The sequence below is a fragment of the Amblyomma mixtum genome, chromosome 6 (assembly GCF_055824585.1).
Source record: "Amblyomma mixtum isolate Tamu chromosome 6, ASM5582458v1, whole genome shotgun sequence".
Taxonomy (NCBI): domain Eukaryota; kingdom Metazoa; phylum Arthropoda; class Arachnida; order Ixodida; family Ixodidae; genus Amblyomma; species Amblyomma mixtum.
Window position 1 is genome coordinate 82442573 of NC_143017.1, and position 24221 is coordinate 82466793.

The following is a 24221-nucleotide window of genomic DNA, read 5'->3' on the forward strand; positions in this document are numbered from 1 at the left end:
AAGGCAGGAGACCTACTACCATTTGAAGAATTCCAAAGCTACACTATCTTTAACAGGTTTTATTAGGACAATACGTTTAAGTCATAGAAGACTTAAAGCAAGTTCACCTTAAGAAACATAGAACGACTCAGCGTCCCCACAATTTATACGAAGTATGGCAAACGGTGCAGAGCTTACTATGTGCCTGCATTATTCAACAAACTATCCGATGTCAATATAAACCATACATCGATAAAAAAAAGGTAAAACGAGTGATGAAGAATGTTTTCCTTGAAAATCTATAAAAAGGTTCGCACCTTATCTTTAAATGCTGTAGAGGTGTTACGTTGTATATTTCCACATTCACTATTTTATTTTCTTTATTCGAGTTTCTAGAGGTGTAGCAATATATATTGGCCTTTTTACTTTGTTTCTTTGTGGAATTTCCCCGTGTCTGTATAGAAGCTGCAGTGTATCTGTGGATGCTTGCCAGATTCTTGAGTTACTCACAAAATTACACCTGTCCACAGACTAACGATGGTGGCATGTCGCGCCTGTGTTACAAAATACTGTAAATGATCTTGCTTTACTCATGAAATTTCCTCTGTCCACCTAGCGACGACGGTAACATGCCGCACTTGTTTCTACGTTGTGCTTCGAAAAGAATGTCTAGCCAGTGATTGAGTTCCACGAAAGGTACCAGGAAAGCTTGTGTATTTCGCAGGCTGCCAGCACCGCAGACAAGCACAACAGTGCTTAAGCGGTGCGAGAATGTACGCCTTGTAAGCAGTTGGACAAAATAAACCATTATTATTATTATTAATTATATTAATAATAACCGGCAGCAGGCAAAATCCGCCTGCTGCCGGGTGTTGCCCAACAAGCCACTGGTGGCTTTGGCATGCCTGGAAATGTACTGTATTGCATGACGGAAAATCTTGGTATTCTTCTGTTAGAGTGAAGTTATGCTTAAAATATTGGTTATTTCATTTATTTTTATTTTTATTTTGACGTATACTCTGGGTTTAGAGTTGAATTTCTGAATACTTGTGCTGTTAACCTGTGTTTTCCTTTTTTTTTTTGCTCTCTTTGGGTGTAACGAGAAGCGTTACTGTATCTGCCTTTTTTTGTAGTCCTGGCCGTAACTGCCGGGCCCAGTCACTCAAGCCTCTTGTTGGCTTTAACGGGCCTGAACCTTATTGTATTAGCTACAAAGTGGCAATAAACATTATTATTATTATTATATATTATATTATTATTATTATTATTATTATTATTATTATTATTATTATTATTATTATTATTATTATTATTATTATTATTATTATTATTATTATTATTATTATTATTATTATTAATTTACTGCAACTCTTAGTCCAGTCTGCCGAAATGACGATTTAAGAAACAATGGTGATACCACTGAGATCACACGCCTCACATGACCTGAGCATCACATGACTTTGGCATCACAGTAACCGTCCGACTATTGAAACCGAAACAGCCCGACACAAGCAATTCAATTAGAAATTACTTATCGGGCGCAGACGAATTCATCGTGATGATTCGTGTTTACCGGTGACTTGGGAACCATGGCAAGGGAAGAACTGCCGACCAAAATTTTAGCGTCTGCAGTCCTTTAATGAATACAACAAACGCGAATGCAGGAATAATTTTAAACGCGATAGTGTTAAAGGCTGCGTTCTCCAGAAAATCCGATGTCGGCGTTGCAAGAAAAATCACGAGCATGGCTCTAGCGCAGGTGGTTCCCAGAGAGCAACCTAGAAGGCAGGTGGGCCACCTAGGTCGCCTCACCCTGCGGCGGCATCACAACATGCCCACTGGATAGTGAGAAAACAACCCACCGTGGCAGGTGGTAGTTACATCAATGATTGGTAGCTCCGCAAGAGCAACCTGCCCGCACAAGGCCCACCGCTGGAAGCACCTGCCATCGCAGGGCAGTGGCGCATCGCTTAACCGCAGCACCACTGCGCCAGGCTGTGAGGTTTGTTTATGGTTTATGAGGGCTTAACGTCCCAAAGCCACACAGGTTATGAGGGACGCCGTAGTGAAGGGCTCCAGAAATTTCGACCACCAGTCGTTCTTTAACGCGCACTGACATCGCACAGTACACGGGCCTGTGGAATTTAGTCTTCATCGAAATGCGACACTTCCAGGGATCTGGTTTGGTTTGGTTTATGGGGTTTAACATCCCAAAGCGACTAAGGCTATGAGGGACGCCGTAGTGGAGGGCTCCGGAAATTTCGACCACCTGGGGTTCTTTAACGTGCACTGACATCGCACAGTACACGGGCCTCTAGAATTTCTCCTCCCAAGAAATTCGACCGCCGCGGCCGGGGCCGAACCCGCCTCTTTCGGGTTAGCAGCCGAGCGCCGTAACCACTGAGCCACCGCGGCGGCACTTCCAGGGATCTATGAATGGGAAGTAGAGAATTACCTTCCGCATTTATGGGAATTAACTCATTAGGCTATCACGTTATACTCTTAAGGCGGAGCTTAAGTGTATCCTCCAATTTATTATCCTCCGCTCGAAATCGTTCATGCGATCATTTTGGATGCGTACGTGCAAACTGGCGCTCACAAAGCCTGCATGACACAAAGAAATCATATCCTCTTGACAGAGGTTGGAAGATCTGCCGCGAGTACTATGTTCTAGCGATGTCGTAGACCACCGCAGTAACCTGCTACTAACGGGCTTGATATAAGTGCGAAAGCATTTGTAAGTGCCCGCGGCTACACCTTCAAGAGCATTGTCAAGTTTATGATGGTATCATAGGTAACGTATAATTAAGTTTCCCGTGCTGACTGCAGAGCCGTAACCTATAGTGAGCTCAGGAAGCAGCTCTGAACACAAGACCCAGTGGTTTTGCGCGCCCTCATACCATCGCATAGAGCTTGGGTCGTGGGCTTGCTCGCTCATGGCACACGGGGTTACTCTGAGCTGTGTTGCGGGGATCCCACAGCTGGCTCTAAGTTGGTTGGCTCGGCCGACCCAAAGGAGAGCGTTGACGCGGCAGACATTGGGTCTTTGGGACTCGGACATCGGGAGACAGTTAGCCAAGCAGAGACGGGCTAAGGATGAGGAAAACTTAAAGCGGTTTGTTCTCATGGCAGAAATGAAAATGGAAGCCCTCCGTGCCATAGGAGGAAAGTCCCGCGTATCAACAGTTCGTGAGTCTATCTGGTCTTTGATACACGAAGTCCCGCCTCTTCACGCGCTGAGTATACCGGCGGCCTTGCGGGTCGCATGACTCCCGGCGCCTCCCTAGCAAGTCCAGTCATGTCCGGCTCCTGACGGGGTTCGCTCCCCGCTTCTTTGTGTTGACGGCTAATTTCGTCAGTATAGGTACCAAGTCTCTAGTAGAGCTCTAGCCGTTAATCCGAGCTAATTTGCGTGCAGCAGCAGATAGGGCTACAGACGCTGACACGAAGATAGCAGGTATAAAATGAGTTTCATCCACGTGTTTCATCCGGTCGCCTCGTGGGGCTCACGTGGTGCGATAGCAGCAATTCCTGCAGCTGGAAGCGAGTAGTTTGTCTAGTTTTGATTTTCTTCTGGCGGAACGTTAGACCACGTATCAAGTATGACATGAAAAAGCCTCAAACAGGAGCGCTTCTCTCGTAGTGAACAGTGTTTTCTCAATATTGTCACTACCATAGCGGCTGTTGTCGCCAGCTTTGAGCGGATAATTCATACGAGAACAACACAGCCTGGTGCCATATTGTTCGTCAAAATTACCCAAAGGAAAATGAAGCGTTGCTGTCGTTCATCCACCACGATTTGGCGCAGGGATGGCGCGAAGTACGCACTTCTTATTTGGCTTGGCTAGAGTTTGGCAGAGAACGTGAATTAAATCGCAACAATACTTTTCTCGCGGCAGATCTACAAGAAGTCTTGTGCTAATTTCCCCACATTCATTTTAAAATATTTCCATTCGCGCTTTACTTAGCAAGATATTCTCTTTCTTTTGCTTCGGCAGAGCGATGACGCTCATGCCTCGAGTTATGCTAGAAATCAACTGTAAAGCTTCATCAGCGCAGCCAGTTGATATTGCTATTTCTGACTTCTCAGCGTTACGCAGTATGGCGTAAATATTGTCAATTTTGGCAATGACATATGTGAGCACACAGCTGCGTTTCTTTTCCGTCACCGCCCAAGCCCGTGTACCGTGTTTTCAACAAGACGCATGTTTTCGGGCTGCCACCTACCGGCTTTGCGCAGCGTCTGAAAAGCGTTTCGTGCATCCGTGTGTCCAAGCAGACGGCAAAAAAAAAAAGGCACTAAGCGCGAGGCTTTAAGTGCAGGTATGATGTGGTCATGTGATCGCAGGTGCGCGGCCAACCTGCAAACGACTAATGTAGCGCGAGGCGCCTGCACGGAGTGGAAACATGATCGCGGAACTGGTTTACACGCCGTCAGTGGCGGCAGGTGTCCCAGAAACAAATCCAGCTGTAAAACGTGTGATTTAACCAAGAATTCGTTGCACATAGAGAGCATCTCGGCGGATATATACTATTCCTCAGCACAGTTTACGTTTCCGGTCTAGTGTTAGACAAGCCAAATGCCGAGTGTGCGCTTCTCGACATCTCGTTTTTAATGAGGTTTTCTTTAAGAGGCTCCCAAAGGCGGTGGTGCCTCTTTTTTTCTCCAAGCAGTCATGAACGATTATACGGCCTATATATGATTTGGACGTGGCAGGGACAATATGTTCATTATTTTCCTTTGTAATCGCCAAACTGCAGAGAATAAATCCTATTCATATGCCATGCAGGCCAGTTTCGGCTTGCAGTTGAGGGCGGCTAGTTTCCCCGATGTGCTCCCGCTGAATCAGAATCAGAATCAGTCTTTATTTGTTGATACATTTTGAGAGTACAGCATATTATGCAGAAGGAGGTCCCGAAGTCAGAGACTGTAATGGGACCTCCTAATTAAATACATCTAGTAAAACATTTAACAGCATACGACAGATCAGATAAATATACAAAACTGAATATACACGTATGGGATACAATTAAAGCAGACACATGGGATAGAAATAAAAGCTATTAAAAAGGACCACCGAAACATATAAAGTTGTACATAACTAAGCAAGCTGATGTCATACTGTATTATAATAAAGATCATGAAGCAGTGCAAAATGCATGTAGGAAGAAATGAAAACAATTTAATCAGTATTAGGGCTCGTTGCTAAGAATTGATCGTTTAAAGTGTGCTTTAAAGTCACCGCTGAATCAGGTTGCTGAATCACCGCTAAAAAAAAGTTGAAGTGGCTTCACAAAATTAACCCTGAAGCAGCCGAGAAAAGAAAAGCCAGCCGTATTCCGTATGTTGTGAGTATCTCGCATAATTCGATGACAGTGACAAACTAGCACTATGTCCCTGATTTTTTTTTTTTTTTGGAAGGGGTGGTGGGGGTGCTGTGTGCCTAGCTTGCTTATGCGCGTGCATTTGGAAGACATATACTGCAAAAAATAACACGTCTGCGTCTAAATTAAGCACCAGTACCACGTAGTTCACGTTGTATGCCAGATTGCTCTCGCTTATGGCAAAGCGTACGAGGGCCAAACTGGCCGTTGTGTCGATGTCAGTTTTCGTGAGCATGAGGCGTCAAATGAAAACAAGGCGCAGACCCACCTTTGTACTCCCTTAATTCAAACTGCGTAAGGCTTTTGCATGCACCCACGAATTATTCATTACTACTTACTAGTACTTCACCTCGTAAATAACAAAACAGCTCAAAACGAAAACTCAATGTGATCGCTTGGGTGACGGCAGAAATGAGTGAGTGGTCCCCGTTACGAACTACGCTCATTGACCACATACTGTTTTTTCTTTATTCTTTTATTTTTGTGCGGAAGAACTACCTCAAGACCGCAGCTGCAAAACTCGATTCATCGCTTAAGTCTTGACCTTGAATAAATAAATGAAAATAAATATTGCCGCGACTGCGGTTAGAACTCGCGGCGGCGTGAACCGACCAGCTTCGCAGGCCACTGCTCGAGAACGCTATGCTATCGCCGCAGCCAATCACACATCGTGATGGTGATAATGATGTCCTCAGGCTTGATGGCACATACCCACGGAGAGGGATTGGACTAGGCGCATAGCTGATACAAACGCACTCATGTACAAGGAGTGGAGTATTGGGATAATTTTGTAACTTAAAGCTACAATTTGTACAAAACAAAAAATGCAGAAAAGAAGAACTAGTTCTGCAACACACTCTCGCGCTGTGCATTGCAGATCGTCGTCTTCATCAACTTCCATCTCCATCGAACAGATCAGATAAGCTTAACATCGATCAGATCTTAACCTTAGTCTATTATCGTCGCCAGACGTGCCGACAACCCATCAAAAGCAAAACCATGAACCACTCAGGCGAAACACATGCTTTCGCATGTCTACTCGATTTAGCTACGCTAAAACCCTATTATTTTCTTCGTTCTTGGCGTCTTCGTTCTCGTCGTCTTTTATTACCGGTTAACGCCGCGACATCGGTCATTCTCTATTTTACATTCACAGATACGTGGGAGTCCTCGTACTAATCCTGGCGCAGTGGTGCAGCGGTTAAGCGATGCTCCACTGCCCCAAGTTGGCAGGTGCTACCACTGGTGGGGTTTGTGCCACCCAGGTTGCCCTCCCCGGGCAACCTCTCGCGGCCAACAATTCACTGCCACCTGTACCGGTGAGCAGTTTGCTCACAATTCGATGGGCAGAGCTTCACTCCTATAGGGCTTCACCTTCTCCGCGACAATGTATATAACGAGGAAATAGTCAATCCTTTTGATCGCTCCCACAGAAACCTATAAATGTAAACTTTTCCTGCCACGACACATATAAGCAGCCTCCAATGAACAGCAACGGCAATTTCGCGCTGAATATTTCGATTGGTATCGGTGTCCAGCACTTGCGTACCTATTCGATGTGGAAAGTTTGAGATCACTCCGTATAACCTGCTCTCTCGACCACCGCCCAAAACACGCCAAAAACGTAACTCTCCTTAATCGGGATCTGCATGGAGCCCTTGTCGAGGCAATTCGTCAGCTTCGACGCGTTGATCGACGCTGGCTATCCCGGCTTCTCCGAAAAGTGGGTACGTGACCCGCTTAACGATGTCACGCTGCTCGGTAAATCAGAGTCGTTGCATAGTAAATCAAAGCTGTTATAGTTCTCGCCGTTTTCCACAGTACTCGCTACGCACGTGCCTCTGCGAGAGCGTTGTGTTTATTTGGTTCGATGTGCAGTTCAGTTAGCGTTTTCACATTTTGGTCGCATGGTTAAAACCGTTTGCTAGTGCGCACGGTGAGCTTGACGGTATGTACCCCCTTTTCCAAAAGTAATCGAGCAGCAGGTTAGTTGGATTCCCTCTCTTGATCTCGTAGAGGGAAATTTAGTTAATGATGTTTGTTGTAGGATTCTTGACGTCTTGAAGATTCGTTTTTGCTCAATCACATTGCAAGAGGACACTTTAGGAGAGGTTAACTTTTATAACAATTAAAAGTACAACGGAGGATACAAGCAAGGAGAAAACATATTTACAATTGACTGGCTCGCAGTTCTAGGTGACGAAACCAGCCCTCGGTCCTGCCGAAGCAGCTGGTTTTAAAACCAATGTCCCCGCCCTCGGTGGGAGAATAACCAATCAAGTACTATACAAACATCCACCCAATAACTTATTGGGGAAAGGAAAATACCACAAATCAGCAGTTGGGGAAAGAATAACACAACCAATGAATGATTGGGGAAAGAAGCTAACTCATCGCGACACTGTACACATATGCACACTTTCCACCATCACGATTTCGGATAATTATGCTTTCCCGCTGCGAGCTTCGCGAACACTCGCTTTCCCAAGGTCCGGTTGCCGCCAAGTTCGAGGAACGCCATTTCAACTCATCTGTTTCTCGTCGTCGCTCCTCATGCCTGCAGCTAGCGTGACAATAGGTCAAAGCATGCCGCTGCAGACATGGTACAAAGAGCCACGCACTGTGACGCGGGTCAGCCTCGCCGTACACACGTGCACACAGGATGCCGCCTAACGACTCCGTCCATAAGGGGAGTTTGACGTCTCCTGTAATCCCCCGCCGTTCGGCGTCTCCCTTCTCCCGCTGGGTTCACTGACCCCTTTCTGTGCGGTTGTGCGGAGGGCCTAAGAAAAAGGACTTAATGGGCATTCCCATAAAGCGACCGGATGCAGCAAACAAAACACGGCACCGTGAACTTCACTCCTCCCAACCAAGAATGTCACACAGACACTTGTTGTCAGTGGGACATTAAAGTTCAGCCACGGTGTCCAACAACAAAAGTACATACGCACGCACACACACGTACGTCGGCTGTCCGGTCAGTCCACCAACACGCACACATGCGCGCACACAGCGGATATTTCAACCCGCACACACAAGGCTGGAGACCAATCTGCACATTCCAGAATTCACCATGTCAGATCGGTGCCCCAAACTGGCAGAAATAAATTCTAGCCACCTACATCTCGAAACAACACTTGTTTCCTTTGAGCCTTGCCCAGAAGACTGGACCCAACTTCCGAATTATCCGGGAAAACACCGGTTCTAAAGGCTGCCGCCACCGTCGGAGCAATAGAGCTCACCTGCTCCCCGCGGGCTACGAAGATTGCTGCTGCCCTCGCGTCTGCATTCTCCACTTCTTTCAATTTTACAGTTCGCTCAGGCCTCTCATCGGCTACTTCGCATGCTGTTTTGCAACGAGATTCAAGTAGCCCTAGCTCTTCGTACAACTGCCCAGAGACATTCGCTTCAAAGAAAATCGTGCCGTCACGCCTTTTCTGACAACTGCCTTCACCAGCTTGCTGCCGCACTTCTGGCAATGAAACATACTGTGTCTCCTCCACGCTGATACCCACAGGGACAGATGCATTATCCCAATCCTGCAGTTCCTTATCAGCTTCGAAAACCATTGCAGCGAACAAACGCGCATTCCTTCCTTTCTCGGCATCAAATGCAGCCTCATCGCTCGTTGATAGCTCACAATCTGCTGCAGAAACTTTTGCAGCTACCGAATTGGCCTCAAGCTCTACCGGCGTCTCATATTTGTCTCGAATTTTGAAAGGCTTTTCCAAATCAGCTCTCTCAATTTCTTGATGTAGCCGCTCTCTTTCTGTCTGCTCTAACAGCGAGTGCGTCTCAGGTGTTACCAACTTCGCTACACCATCATCTACATCTGCTGCCACTGCGCAGAGTGTCAGCTCCGGCTGGCTAACCGATTCATCTTTGGCAGCCAGCTTACCTTCGCCTGCAAAGAGTGTTGCCTCTATTCGTGCCTGCTCTACCTCTTCGTCGAGCATTACAGCTGCCCCAGAGTTTGCGTCAACCTGTTCTGGCCCAATGCTGAACTCCTGTTCACAAACAAAACACTCGTGTGCCTCCTGGGTCTCCTCTGTCTCAGCTTGCTCTGACAAGCAGCGCTTCAAAGGCGCGACTAACGCCCCTATGCCCTCGGCCATCTCTCCTGGCACGGCACACACGGTTGGGCCCTGCTGCCTAAACGCTGCAGCTTTCACACCTATAGCCATTGGCCCACAGGTCACTCTCAATACGGGAACATGCTGTTCTCGCTTCGATTTCGGACAGTCAATCATTAGATGCCCAAATTCCATGCAGTCAAAACATTGAACTGCTGCCAATAACATCCCTCTATCAGATTTCGTTCCCTGGTTGAATTTAGATTGCATCTGTGCAAGTTTTATCTTTTCTCGTTCAATTTCGAGTTTCAACTTGCCAATTTCAAGCAGCTGTTCTGCCTTCTGCTCAGTCTCCAAACATCGCATCATGCCCTCCCGATCGTACCGCACGGCAGCCATCTCCCTTTTCCGTGCTATCATCTATAGCACGAAAACACTACACCGACATGGTGAATTCGGAGGAAGCAGAAAGGTCTCCTACCTCGCAGGTTGCTTTCCTCTGCCACGGTAGTCACGTCGCCCTGAGTGACGACAGCGGGCTCCTTGATGCGGATGAGTTGAGTTGAGCCCCGGCTCTCACAGCAGCTCGCTGACTTGTCCTGCCTCGTTTGACTTGCTGGTCTCCTGGTTCTTCTCTTGAACCTCAACGCGGACGCCTGGTTCCTTCCGCAGCTCACGGATTAGGCACCTCCACGACACGTCGGTCGCCTGGCTCCTTCAGCTCCTCGCCGACTTCAGCCTCCTACGTCCCGTTGACAATGACCAGCAGTCTCATGAAGCTTTCAACGTCGCTCTATGACGCTGACGTTCCTCCTTTAGGACGTACCGCTCTGCAGCTTGTCCACCGACTTGATCCTCCGCCCCTCCGTCAGATACCTCGAGCAGGAAGACGTAGCAAATCCTGTCGACTGCGCCAGTTGGATTCCCTCTCTTGATCTCGTAGAGGGAAATTTAGTTAATGATGTTTGTTGTAGGATTCTTGACGTCTTGAAGATTCGTTTTTGCTCAATCACATTGCAAGAGGACACTTTAGGAGAGGTTAACTTTTATAACAATTAAAAGTACAACGGAGGATACAAGCAAGGAGAAAACATATTTACAATTGACTGGCTCGCAGTTCTAGGTGACGAAACCAGCCCTCGGTCCTGCCGAAGCAGCTGGTTTTAAAACCAATGTCCCCGCCCTCGGTGGGAGAATAACCAATCAAGTACTATACAAACATCCACCCAATAACTTATTGGGGAAAGGAAAATACCACAAATCAGCAGTTGGGGAAAGAATAACACAACCAATGAATGATTGGGGAAAGAAGCTAACTCATCGCGACACTGTACACATATGCACACTTTCCACCATCACGATTTCGGATAATTATGCTTTCCCGCTGCGAGCTTCGCGAACACTCGCTTTCCCAAGGTCCGGTTGCCGCCAAGTTCGAGGAACGCCATTTCAACTCATCTGTTTCTCGTCGTCGCTCCTCATGCCTGCAGCTAGCGTGACAATAGGTCAAAGCATGCCGCTGCAGACATGGTACAAAGAGCCACGCACTGTGACGCGGGTCAGCCTCGCCGTACACACGTGCACACAGGATGCCGCCTAACGACTCCGTCCATAAGGGGAGTTTGACGTCTCCTGTAATCCCCCGCCGTTCGGCGTCTCCCTTCTCCCGCTGGGTTCACTGACCCCTTTCTGTGCGGTTGTGCGGAGGGCCTAAGAAAAAGGACTTAATGGGCATTCCCATAAAGCGACCGGATGCAGCAAACAAAACACGGCACCGTGAACTTCACTAGGTTTTTGCTTCTCAATCGTATAACTGCGCCTTTACGGCACCCCTAAAGACCTTTCGGTCTTTAGGGGTGCCAACACAGTAAACAAAATTGCCAACACAGTAAACAAAAAAATAATAAATAAAGAAAAGCTGAGCATGGTGGCAATTGCCACCACCCCGTTCCAAAGGGGGCGCTCCTATCCTATCCATCCATCCATCCATCCATCCAGGTGTCAAAACATTAGGGCAAGAGCTCGCCTAACTTTACACAGATTCAGAGCTTAAAGGGCAACTGCAGCACTTTTTCGAGAATTTCGCGATATTCAAGGATTCAAATCTATATAGGCTGTAGGTAAAGCATGCTGAGTGGTTTTCCACTAGCGTTTAAAATAATGATGTAATCGACGATTGAATTTTGCGCTTCTCCTCAATGCACCGGAGAAGTGCAGAGAAACTCAGCGTGACGTCACGGAAGGTATGATTTCAAAATACCGCTGTCGTCAGCCACACCCTGTCCTGACTCGTAAGACCCTGCCAAACAACTCTCGGCAGGGTTTGCCATCGGTAGCGTTCGTTTTTTTTCTTCAAAGCAGGCGTTTGTGCGTTGGAAATGTACCGATACCTTCGATGACGTCATCATGAGCCCCCCCACTTGGCGTTGTGCGCTGCGGAGAAGCTTGCAGGGCGTCCGGATTTTAATCGGCGATTGCTTCACTGTTTCAAGGGCTAGCCCAAAAAGAACTCCATGATTTACCTGCAAGTTTCACACATTCTACCCTCTTAAGCTCGTTGATTTCTAAAACCTATGCAGTTTCCCTTTAACTCTTTCCTTACCATGGGAAAAACGACCATTTTTCACATGTCTCAGACAAAATTTTTTTTTAGAAAAGGTGTGATAGATAAAATTATATAAAATGCATAACAATAATTCAGATAGAATGCGCTTTATAATGAAATTTATTTGAGCACATATTCTGCTTGAAATGCTGTGAAAAAAAATCAGTAAACACAACAAAAAGTAAAAAAGAAGAAAAGTTTTGTGTTTATATGAGAATAACTTTCCAAACACTTGTACTAAAAAAATTCTAGAAACTACAAAACAATTCAAATTCTTTCTAAAATATGGCATTAAAGTTTGAAAATTATAACTTGAATAGTTTTCGAGCTAGAATTTTTTTTCTTCATGCCTCTTGAAAAGGCTCGTTTGAGAGTGCCCTTTATATGATTTTTACAGTCCAACAAAAAAAAATTGGAAGTGTAATGTTATGCGCCAAACGAAAGCTTGGTAAGCGTGGTTTAAAAAATACAAATCAAAACTTATTTAATTTACGTCAAAAATTCAAAAAAAAATATAAAACACAACAAGTATAGGTGTGATATTGCGATATATAGTATGCGATAAGTATAGCTGCGATGTAGCTGCAGAATCGAAATCAGACGTTACAACATCTTCGTCCGAGGCACTGCTGCTCGGAGGATCTTGAAAATCAGCTGCAGAGGCTGGAGAATCACGTGCAGCGGGACTCTTCCGAGCGCGCGAAGCGCCCGACCTCGACGCGACGCCATCCTCACCGCGTATTATGTCGCAATAAGCCTATGCTCCAAGGGCACTTCAAAAATGCACGACTGGCGGGGAAATTACGAACTAGGCCGAAATTGGAACTAACCGTCTGAACAACAAACCAGATACGCCCGCACAAGCGGACAGGAAAAAGAAAGCGAAACTATCAGGCCAACGTTCCGGGATCGGTTTGCGCAGTTACAGCGTCTGAACCAAAATCTGACAATGCAACATCGTCACCAGAGACTCTACTACTCGTAGCATAGATAATAATTGCAGTCAACGCAGTAGAATTGCGCGCAGCAAGGTTTTTCCGAGCGCGCGCCGTCTGCGCGCCCGACGCCATGCACGGAGCGTCCGCGCCGTACCCTCCGCTTCAAGGGCGTTTCAAAAATTCGCGCGTCGTGGGAAAATTGCTCTCTATGCAGAAACCGAAACTGTAGTCTCTGGAGAACAACTTAGATGGCGCCACATCACCGTAACGGCTACAATGAGGAGCTTCGGTTCGCACAAACAGACCGGAACGAGGAATCTGAACGCACAGGCGAGCGTTCTGGGCTCTCGTTGCCCCAGTTTGGGCTTCGAAACAATACCTGACGATACAGCATCGTCGTCAGGGTCCGTGCTAATCGATACATCAAAAATATGTGGTGCAAACGCAGCGGAATTGAGTGGAACCGGGTTTTTTCGAGCGAGCGCCATTCCCGATGATGACGGCTTGTTCGGAGCGCCCGACGCCGCACACCCAACTTCAAGCGTGTCTCAAAAATTGCCGCTTTTTGGCAAAAATATAAACTAAACAGGAAGTTGAAGTTTAATGTGTGAACAACAAACCGAATGACTCAGCAAGTCCGTAGCGGCCGCGGTCGCGCTGCCGTAGCGCTTCGAATTTTTCGATCACCGGTGATCGAAGCACAGTGGCGTGGTAAGGAAAGAGTTAAGGGCTGCGTTAAGTGCTTCACTACACGGTTAAGAAAGGAACCGCCACTGCCCGGTTACTCTTGGCAAAGAATGTACATACGTTCCCCTGGTTTCATAGGGCCAAGAGGCCAGAGCTAAAGCGCAAAGCAATTCCCATTGACCAGATGGCGGTCATCACTACACCCTTCAGTCTGGCGTGCGCATTCTTCACAAGACACTCCTGTGATGCGATGAAGTATTGTGTCCCGCATGCTAGTGAGCGTTGCGGCAAAGCAAACCAAATGGGAACTCTCGACGAAATCGCCGGCGCGCCCCCCTTTACAGCGTCCCGCATGGGCTTCAGCGCCTAGAAAACCATGCTGAATATTCTGGAAAGGTCTCTACGTGTACTCTACGACTTTATTCTCCCAGAACCCGTTTTTTAAACCCTGACGCTCGTGCTTGCCGCGTAGGAAAGAGGCACGCGTTGGAAAGAGCGACATATTCGTTTGGTGTACGTACGTTCGGCAGCGTGGTGGGCATTCAGTGCGAGTCAAGTTGAAGGCTCTCGCGACGCACTTTGGCGGCACATTAAACGTCAGCTATGTTGGCATGCGACAGTTGCTACTGAGGGGCGTACCGCTATAACGAAGTACCAGCTCTAATGAAGAAATCCTACGAACCCTTTAACTTCGTTAAAACGGGGCTTTTTGTTTACGCACACGTAGCTTTATTTACGCACAAGTAGTACACAAGTACATTTTTCCTTCACGAAACAACGCGCAAGGAAATTACAGCATAAGCCCCCTTTACGATATGCCACCATCATGCTTGTTTTTTATAGAGAACCGCAAACTACCACGTTCCAGCGCTGTTACGGCCTAGTGTAAAAGCCAGTTTTGCGGATATCATTTCGGTGTACTATATTACACTCTGCATGAATATTAGGCAAAGTGGTATAAAACGTGCTGTAGCCCATTATTTTACATGCATTTGCTATTCCGATCCGCATACCAATCGTAGCTTCTTATCCGGGATGGTATGCTATAGCAATGCTGCCGTGTGACTGTCAGGCAGAACGTATAAGCCAAACTAGATGAACTAGAAATATCCCTACTTCACAGAAAAAAAGTTGATTTTTTGCACTAAAGACTGTTACGACCCATCTTAAGAACCGCGATGAAACGGTGATGGATTCAATAGTAGCGGCAATTTCGACGGGTCGTTTGACCCCCAAGATGACCCCACGGCTCGGTGCCAACGACCTTCTAGAAGGACCGACGACCGGGGAAGAAAGGTTGCCCCTCGTCTGAAAAAAAAAAAAAAAAAAACCCTGAACGAATCAGAGGAAGCCGGCGCAGCTGCGGCTGCGACGTCATCAGGCCACACCTGTGTTCGATGGACGCGAGCTGACAACAGTATGGTTGCCTCGCAGTGCGACAGAGATGCGGACTTACGCTCCTCCTCGCCAGTTCCCACGTGTGGGCTCTCAACAGGTGTCTTCATTGGCTGTGACGTGTGGTGCCGATCTTTTGTGTCACGATGAATTGCCACCTGGTGAAAGGGCGGAGCCTTGGGCTATTTAACCTGCGCCCAAAGTGAGCACGAATGCTCTGGGCCCTGGGAAAAAGGCTTATCCAGTCGATCGACGTCAGGAACTCTTAAATTTTGATTCCTTGCTCTTCTTTTGTAAATTTATGTAAATAAGTGTCTTAGTTTCTTGCCATTAAATCTGCTTGTTTTCGTATCTCCAACTTCGAAGCTTCAGACTTTCCTCAGCCCGACGACTCAACACGCTACCAAATGGAGCCCGGGTTAGAGCTTTCCTGTGCGCCACAACAAGACGCAATACATCCATCAAAGCACAGCGCACGTGCGTCATACGCTCTTCTCTTCTCTCACTTCGCAGCGATTTAAAGCCGCTTTCAATTGTGGCGGCCTTTAGAAGCTCTACCTGGTGACGAGGTGTGAACTATAATCCCCTTGTCAACATGTCCTTCCATTCTAAGGATTTCAGTGCCTGCGATCTGCACAGGCCCCGCATGTTGCTGGTACGTGACAATTCATCCGAAGGAAACGCCTGCCGGGCACTTGGGGCCATTTCTCCAGGTGCCATTTGCTTATAGATTCTGGCACTGGGGAGTTCCGCGTGCTTGGACTTTAAAAACTATCGCTAACGCACGAATTGAGGCCGAAAATGCACACCTTCGGAGAGCTTCGCATTTCTCCGCGCAGCAGGGAGATTGGACCGGAAAGGCCGCTTTTGCCAGCCCAGCCAGTTCTCTTCCTGCGCACCCCCATGCCCAACTGCCGCCCTGGAGTCGTGTTGTTTGCGAGCATGTATATCAATGTCCCAATACTTTTACGTCAACACATCAAAGGCTTAATCCAGGTGCAAGCAAGCAAACAACCAAGGAATTTTCTTAGTTACCTTGGCCAACGATGTGGCGATGGTAGCAGTACCTGGCTAAGACACAATAAAAGCGCACTTCCAGGCCCATGGACAAAGATCATGTGATGTGCATGAAGTTATGTTATCGTTGATACTAGCTATAGTAGTGAATTCGTTCCTTTTTGTTTTCTGATGTTGTGTTACCTGTATCACAGTTCCCTATATCTTCTTTGTGTGTGTTATTATATGACGTTAACTCCCTACTATAATGCCTCATGGTCGCTGTAGGTACATGTAATAACTGAATAAATAAATAAGGAGCACACCAGCGAGAGCATGTTCACAGCCATCACGCGGCATGGTGTACCTGCTGTCAGGATCCAGTCTCTGAAGATCTCGATGTCGATTTTGTGCTTGAGGCCACTTTCTCGCTGTTGCACTGTACATAAAAGAAGGCACTAAAAAGAAGGCAGGTGACGTCCAGTTTCCAAAGCGGAAATACTGTACATACGCCATTACTGAATGCGCTTTTTGAAGGCGCTGCAATGGTCCGGCGTCTACTGAAACACAATACCACAATAAGATGGCCTATTTCTTCTGCAGATCAAGGAGGCTCCGCGACGCCCAACGCCAAATACTGCCAACAGCCATGTCTCAACAAGCACTCCAAGATTGGTAGCTCTGGTTTATAATTAAAAGATATGCACCATGCTTATGGAGTCTCCACAGATATGCGGCGAATAATTTCCCCCACGCGGGAATCCTCAGTGTGGTTGATGTCATTTCGAGGTCTAAAATGTAGGGGCGGATCATCTTCATAGTGGTTCTAACAAAAACTAGTTGGATGTGGGTGGCGTCACGCATTCTTCCGTATAAACGTGAATCTATATGCTTCATCTTCAGGAAGTGAAGTGAGAAGCACAGATGACCGTGTTACAGAATGTAATGATGTCCTGAGTTCATAGACTGCCATGCGACGCTAGTAATTCTTATATTTTAAAGGGCTAGCTGTTACCGAGACGTGTGGCGGTTTCGTATTGTCTAAATCCATGCGTTTTTATGGCGTCAGTATATGACGGTGCAGGGCTGGTAGTGCATGGCTCCTGAGTATACCGCCTATTAGAGGCTCTCTATGAGCGCACACAGGATTCATTCACCAGCATAATACCATGATGATCGATAATATGATTTTATTCATCATCAATATCATAGGGAGGTGCGAAAAGCAATTTATTAAACACCGAGTTGTTAAATGCTAAAAACATCCCGGGCATGGGGCACCAGAGCACGCTGGTCGTCGAGTTGGTAGCCAGATACTTAAGGTTGGAGACGGGGGGGTGGGGGTGGGGGGGTTATAAGAGAGGGGAGTTGGGGGGGCTACTATGCACTGATAGACACTGTGCTCCAGATTGCGACTTTTTGAGGGGTAGTTGGGACAGGACGGCTCAGACTACATGCGTAAGAGGTGCACGCGAGCTGTGTGAAATTCGCATCATTTTTTACAATCGCCTGGCAACTGTTCGCTATGTTCACTGCCCCTGGATGGCGCATCGGGCTTTCGCAGCATCTCATCACATCTGTAACACAAAGTATGAGTGATTAATTAGCACTGTTTCTCATTTCGTTCTACGACTTTACCGCTCATTATCCTCACATGGGGTTCGTTTTGTTCGCCGTAAATAATTCGTGCTGTGTGCACCAGGTGGAGCACCCGTAGGGTGCCTGCCTGAGCCCACGTTACCGTGTGTACGCTGTTCGAGAGCTTATACTGCTTGTTGCCTTCGGCAAATTATTGATACTATTCAACGAAGTGCACTGCCGTATTTTTGTTGGCAACAAAATTAAGCCAATGAACTAGCTAATCATAAGCGATGACGTCAAAGTGCTATCTAATGTCTCCGTTCTGCGCCACGATAAGGGTCAGGAGCGGATTTATTTTTCTCATCTCAACCTTGAGCTTTGAATGGTAATAACAAAATGAGTTGCAAAACCCTTTCCAGCATATATGCGGCAAGCTGGAAGAAATGTTTGGGAACGAAAAATACCTTATCTCTGCATCTCTTTGCTGCTTCATTGGTTTTTACGTTTCCTTCTTTAAGCTGCCGTGGGATGCGGGGGTAATTGCACACCACGACCAGTCCGCTGATGACTTAGATTGTTCTGATAATATCTGAGGCCTCGGTTGCATAACCCTGAAAGCCATCCAGGTACACAAGCGTTTCATTAGTCTTCAAGGCAGCACGAATTTATCTGCACCGTACCCAGTTTACTGGGAATCTATAATATCCGTCGTCTATCAGCGCGAAGAAAGTGGTGTTACATATACTTGCTTAGAGAGAAAAAAATAAAAAGGGTGCGTTCATCACAGATTCTTAAAAACGAAGTGTACAAGGCATCGAGTGTAGCGCATAGATCAATCACTGAGGGTGCTAATTAATGCACGTGAATCAGTAAACGATCTATATACACCTTGTCACACTTGCCAAGACCACACATGTGGCTTGGCTGTGGCTGTCTGGGGGTGGGCTTTGGATCTCTTTACTCTTGTCGACCACGAAATTTAACCCTTTTCATCTTGCTCTGTTGTCTATGGACGGATACAACTCAAGGATGAAGCACCTTTTCCTCGACAAAGCACCCCTTCCAGCCAATGGCGTTGACCAAATCTGATGACTCTCCTCGACAATGCAGGCTCGACAATGCAGGCTGGGGACTATCCCCTATCATCTGGCAGTCCTTGCATTGTCAAGACAGTAGGCTGATGAGACCTGGCCGACGACATTAGCTGGAAGGGGGTCCTTTGACGAGGAAAAGCAGCTTTATTCTTGAGTTGTATCCGACTATAGATGAGTGCTTCAGGAATGTGCTCAGCTGCTTTGCCCATATTTCGCTGCACACACACCTTTGACGGCAGTGGATGCATGTGTCTGTTACCAGCAGTTTCAGCCCAGAGAGTGCTACCGGGCTAGTACCTTATCTTACACTCATTGAAGCTAGTCATCATGATAAATATGGATTTCAATGGCGAAAGGCTGGCTGTGATCATGGAGTGCCATAGCACAATATGTTTCTGTCTACACAAGGCGTGTTGAAGACATATTCTCCAAGAATTTTACCCCAAAGAACCCGAGCACCAAGACAGGGGAACTGTATACCCACTGGAAACCGATGGGCACCTGGCGGCTCTGGGGATCGAACCCCGTACCTCCTGCATACGAGGCGGATGCTCATACCACACTCACTGAAGTTGCTGCCTCTGAGTGACTTTAGTCGCTCGTGACCATCTCTCCCAAAACTTGGGCTTATAATTTCCGCGCTCTCTTTGGAAGTCGGCTCTTCGATTGGTTGTAGTCGGAGCTCTTCAGCCTTTCTGCCATGATGGAAAATGTATCATGGTCACATCCGCACCCCTAAATGAAGGCATGCCGTTTGATTTCGGTATGCCACTTTAAATTAATGGCACAACTTCCAGCATTTTCGAGTCACCCGCGGCGATCAGTCCCCTTTCATTTGGCGCTATTTGGCCAAAGATGCCCTTTCGCAAAAACACACATCGCTATCATCATCAACTTTGAGAACCTGTGGCACTGCAGTGGTCGAGGTGCACCAAGATGTAGCAATTCGGCCTTCGAATTAGCACATAGTTTTTTCCCCTTTAAAAACAAGCGACACCTTTCGGGTACCTGAAGCGATTGATGTCTCTAACGTTCTGCGGGCAACAGCCCACATCCCGAGCCCCATCGGCGTCAGAAACAGCCCCAACCCCATTGTATCGGCAACTTTAATGTGCCCTGTCTAGGTAGATAGGCTGCCACAGTTTTGCTGTGTGGCATTAATTCGTCCATAGTGTCCCTGAATTTTAATAAGGCCAATGTACCATGCTCCTGGCCTGCGACGGGCATTGCCTGATGATTGAATTCATGCTTTGCATTCTCTTGAAGGTCATGTGCAATTGTGTTAGCCCATTAAAGGGACTATGCAATAAATTAACTGAGATCACGTGAAGCAGGCGAGAGATAGGCTTTCCATCACTCGTCACCCACGCGAAAGAATTTTTGAGCTAACATCGATAACAACGAAGTTATAAACGATTAAAAATTACGCCCCTCCTCTCCCCCCTCAACTCGTACACGCGGGGCGCCAGGAAAAAAAATAAAGAAAACAGCTCTGGGACTGGGGCCCCGCCCATGAATACATCATTCGCTGACGTTCGGTTTGCGACTTCCGGTTGTCGCACCCAGCTCCCCAGCAGCAGCGTCTGGCTCGGCATGCAGGGCGGACTCGGCATGCAGGGTTGTTCGCCAGGTGGGCCGTAGAACCGCAACGGTAGCACATGCGCTCTGGTATTGCAGTAGGAGGTTGCGACGGTTGACTTTGGCACTTGCAGCAATGGGCCTGAGGTGGTGTTTGTCTCAATCCGCGCTCGCATCCAACACGCTGTACTGGAGCGACCTCCTCAGCCAATTCCCAGGCTTCACGGGGCTTCACGTTTATATTTCCCTGGCTTCACGTATATATTTAGATCCCTAAAATTGCGATAAAAAAAATGTTTCAAACTACTACAGACAGAAATCTTCCACCTCCGTGTAAAATACATTCTCTTTTAGTGGTGTCCTAGTACGTAAAGACTAATACTATGCAGGCAGGTTCAAAGAACTGTACATGCAAAAGCACTATAAACGAAAGCAGACATTTAGACATTTAGAAGCGAGCACACTCTGTCATCTTCCTAAGAGGGGGAATAGCTTGCAGTACAAGGAAAAGGCCCCGCTGTTAGCGCATTTGACGCGTGCGAAGGGAGGGCAGATGCGGAACAGAGCGCAGACTGCCTTCTTCACGAGAGCGCGGTTCGGTTTTTCCGCTTCCAGACGCCTCCTTTCCTGCGCCTTCTCCGCTCACTTTTCTCTCCGCCATGCGGCGCCAAAAGGGAGAAGGGGGCAAACTTGAGAACGGATTTTGTACCGTTTACTGACGCGGCGGTTTGTTTTGTGTGTGAGTACAGTTGAGAATGGGTCGTGAGCTCGCTTGTTCGTGGTGGCCTTCCGTGGTCCTTTAAAGGCCTAGTGGTCTAGTCCGTCAAAAGCTGATCATCTATAGGACTCGGTGTATACGGCTGCGTAACTCGTTCGCTTAACACTCCAAGTGCACGTGTACAGAAAAACGTTGCTTTGAAAAGTTTATGTGGAGAGCGGAAACCGGAACGCAGTTTTTGGTTCTTCCTACAGCATGTTTTGTGCACTTCTTTTCAACCGGCTAAATCCTGCTATTGTTTCACAGGTGCATGTGTATGTATTTGTTTTTCATTTGTCTGTAGTGTTTATATTTTTATTTCCCCGCACATGTGTATATAACTGTCTTATGCCGCAGGGCATATCTGCGCAATTGAAAAAAAATTTCGCCGGTTCAAAAAGAGTTTGCTTGGGCTTCGTCAAAAGGAGCCTTTCCACACGCATTGTCATAACTTTTCCAAGACACTTTGTCAGAAACTCAGCTCCGAGTGTGCGAAATTTTTAATGCCGGTTGAAAGTCAGTAAAACATTCGGGGGGCTTAGTTCTGTTTTTCTAAATGGGACCCTGTCCGAATTATCTAACTACGCAGCCCATAGCGAAGTTCATTTGAAGGTCGCAGTCAAGGCAGCGCAGATGCTGAATTAAGGTTTGAGTGGACAAAACATGCTATATACTGCAACCTATAACTCATATACGGCCAATATATGCAATTTCAGAACAAAGAATGTATTTAAACTTCCCTCAAAGAGTGCCATAGTATATCTAATCCGCGCGTTCTGCGTGTATGTCATGCGCGGCGCTAGCAGCCCCTGCTGCACGTAGCAGCCGCAGGAAGAAAACCAGTCTGACCTTCATTTCAGGCTTGCTGCGAGGCCAAGGCATGTGTGAGCATTCGCGAAGGACAAAGACACACAGCCATTCCGCGCGCGTAGTAACTCCATAACATCCGTCGAGGCTGACGTCTTTCGTGAGACGTGTTTTGTCGCTTACCATAGCCCATTTGACCATGGCTCTGCGGGTCCGTAATGCGCGCCAGACGGGACACGTACAAGGCACGCCAGCAAGAGGGGAGAGCACGCGGAAGGCGACGTCTCTCGGACCTAGACAAAGACGAGAAGTGCGAACAACAACAGATTGCGAATAGAAGGGCCCCCGCTTGCTAATTTTCGCATTATTTGGGGATGAAAAAGGGTTAGTATCACTGCTCAAGTTTACGGGCGTGCCTCAAAACCCAGTAAACCTAAAATCTCACGAATTTGCTATACATGTATGATTCGATAATCGCAGGGTGGAGGCCGGACTTCAGAGATTAGGTCTGTGTAAAAGGCGATGCTTAATGGAAAATCTGACCAGTTCGCGTACCTGTAGGTAAAATTTCTTTGTTTCTCTATAATGTCGGTACATTATATTACACTTTCAAAAGAAAATTTGTTTTTTTACGCGTAAATTTCGTGTCGTTTTACCTTTACCAAACCTGCGACCTGTCTCTAACGGGGAAGCTCTCAAGCAAGATGCTTTCGAGCCTCCAGCAGTACATGGTTAATATTTTGGGCGATCAGGCGAATGGCCTTTCTGGTCGAACGAGTCAGAAAGTATAAGATGCTGAAAACCGCCGCCTATGTGACCGGATGAGTTTTGGGATATTTATTTCTTGAGCTCATCAAAAAAACTTATTAAATACTTTGAAACCAGAGTTAGAACCCAAAGATTTACCATATCACCCACTACGCAACCAACAAACAAGATGAATATGCTCAGTTTGCGCCGCAAAACCCCTTCAAGTGTATTGCCGACTTGTCACTGAACAACAAATGAACACATGCACAGGTTTCACGCGCAAACACGGAAAAGGGTGACCATACAAATTATATTTTTTGTTCGGCTTCTTCAGCCGCAGGCGTGTTTGCCATGCAATCACGCTGTTATACTGCTCAGGGAACCTCGTCTTCGTATTTATGGCCGTTTTTGTAATCTTTCTTGGAGATCTCGTATATATACAGGTTATTTTCCGTCATTCAGAGGAAAGGAAGCCCGTTGCAGAATTCAGCCAAGCATGAACGTCAGCCGCGCGAGAACATGAACGTGTACATGGCTGTTCAAAGACACATGTGCTTGCTCCTTCGCGAGCGGCCATGGAAAAGACCAGCAGAGACGTTCTGACATAGCACAGACGGCATTCCATGTTTTTTGCATGGTATCCGATGTGCTTGAGGATGCACGCTTGAAGACGTTGTTTATGCAAAACAGCATACAGCAGATAAAAGCGCAAATGGTCTAGAATTAAAATACAAAAGCATGCATAATTCATGAGATGGTTACTTAAACCACCTTTCTGTTGCAACCAAGGTGTAATCAGCTGCACCTGTCGGAAAGTTTCATGTCACATGACGCGCTGTTTGGGAAAGATTAACAGGCCAGGCGTGTAGATTGGTCGTACAAGAGCTCTTGTGGCTCCATCAATGCCCCCTGTGCCCATGCAGAAGTTCATCATTTCCGGTGGCGACACCAGCAGTACCGCTATATTCGGGCCGCACACGCAATAGTTTTGACGGCTACGAACATAGCCTCATTTGTTCAGAGTGTTGCACATAACTAATCGTGTGTGAGAACGTGTCTCTCCGGTCTTATTGCATGCACGCGCAAAGATTTCAACTCGTTCATACACGATTTAGCAAGCTCTCGTTGCATGGGTATGACGCCAACCACCACGTACTCAAGCTGTAGTTACGGACAGTGGCAGAGCAGATAGGTATTATCTATCCGAATGCATCTTTCATCTGTACTTCTCTGGAAGCTTATTTTTTCTTCTTTTTCTCAGTTTCCGCGCTAGGGTACCGTAATTTTAGGTTTACAGGTGCATCGTGCGTATGGAAACGCACAGTTGCTCCCGCTTTCAAGACGGATGGTTTCCCAATCGCGGCCTTCTGTGCCTACGCGCGCGTATTGCCAGAATAGCCCACGCATCGTTACGTGCTCGTATAATTTTCCTGGGAAGTCGCTTCGTAGTGACGCGCTCACTGAGCTCCAGTCCAAGAACAGCAGCCAGGAAGCTCATAGCTAGCGCGGCGGTAGCTTCAGATTTCCGCTATGAGGCAAGCGAAGGCTGTGCCGTCCGTTCCTCGGGGAAAGAGAAGTCGTCGGGACGTTGCCATA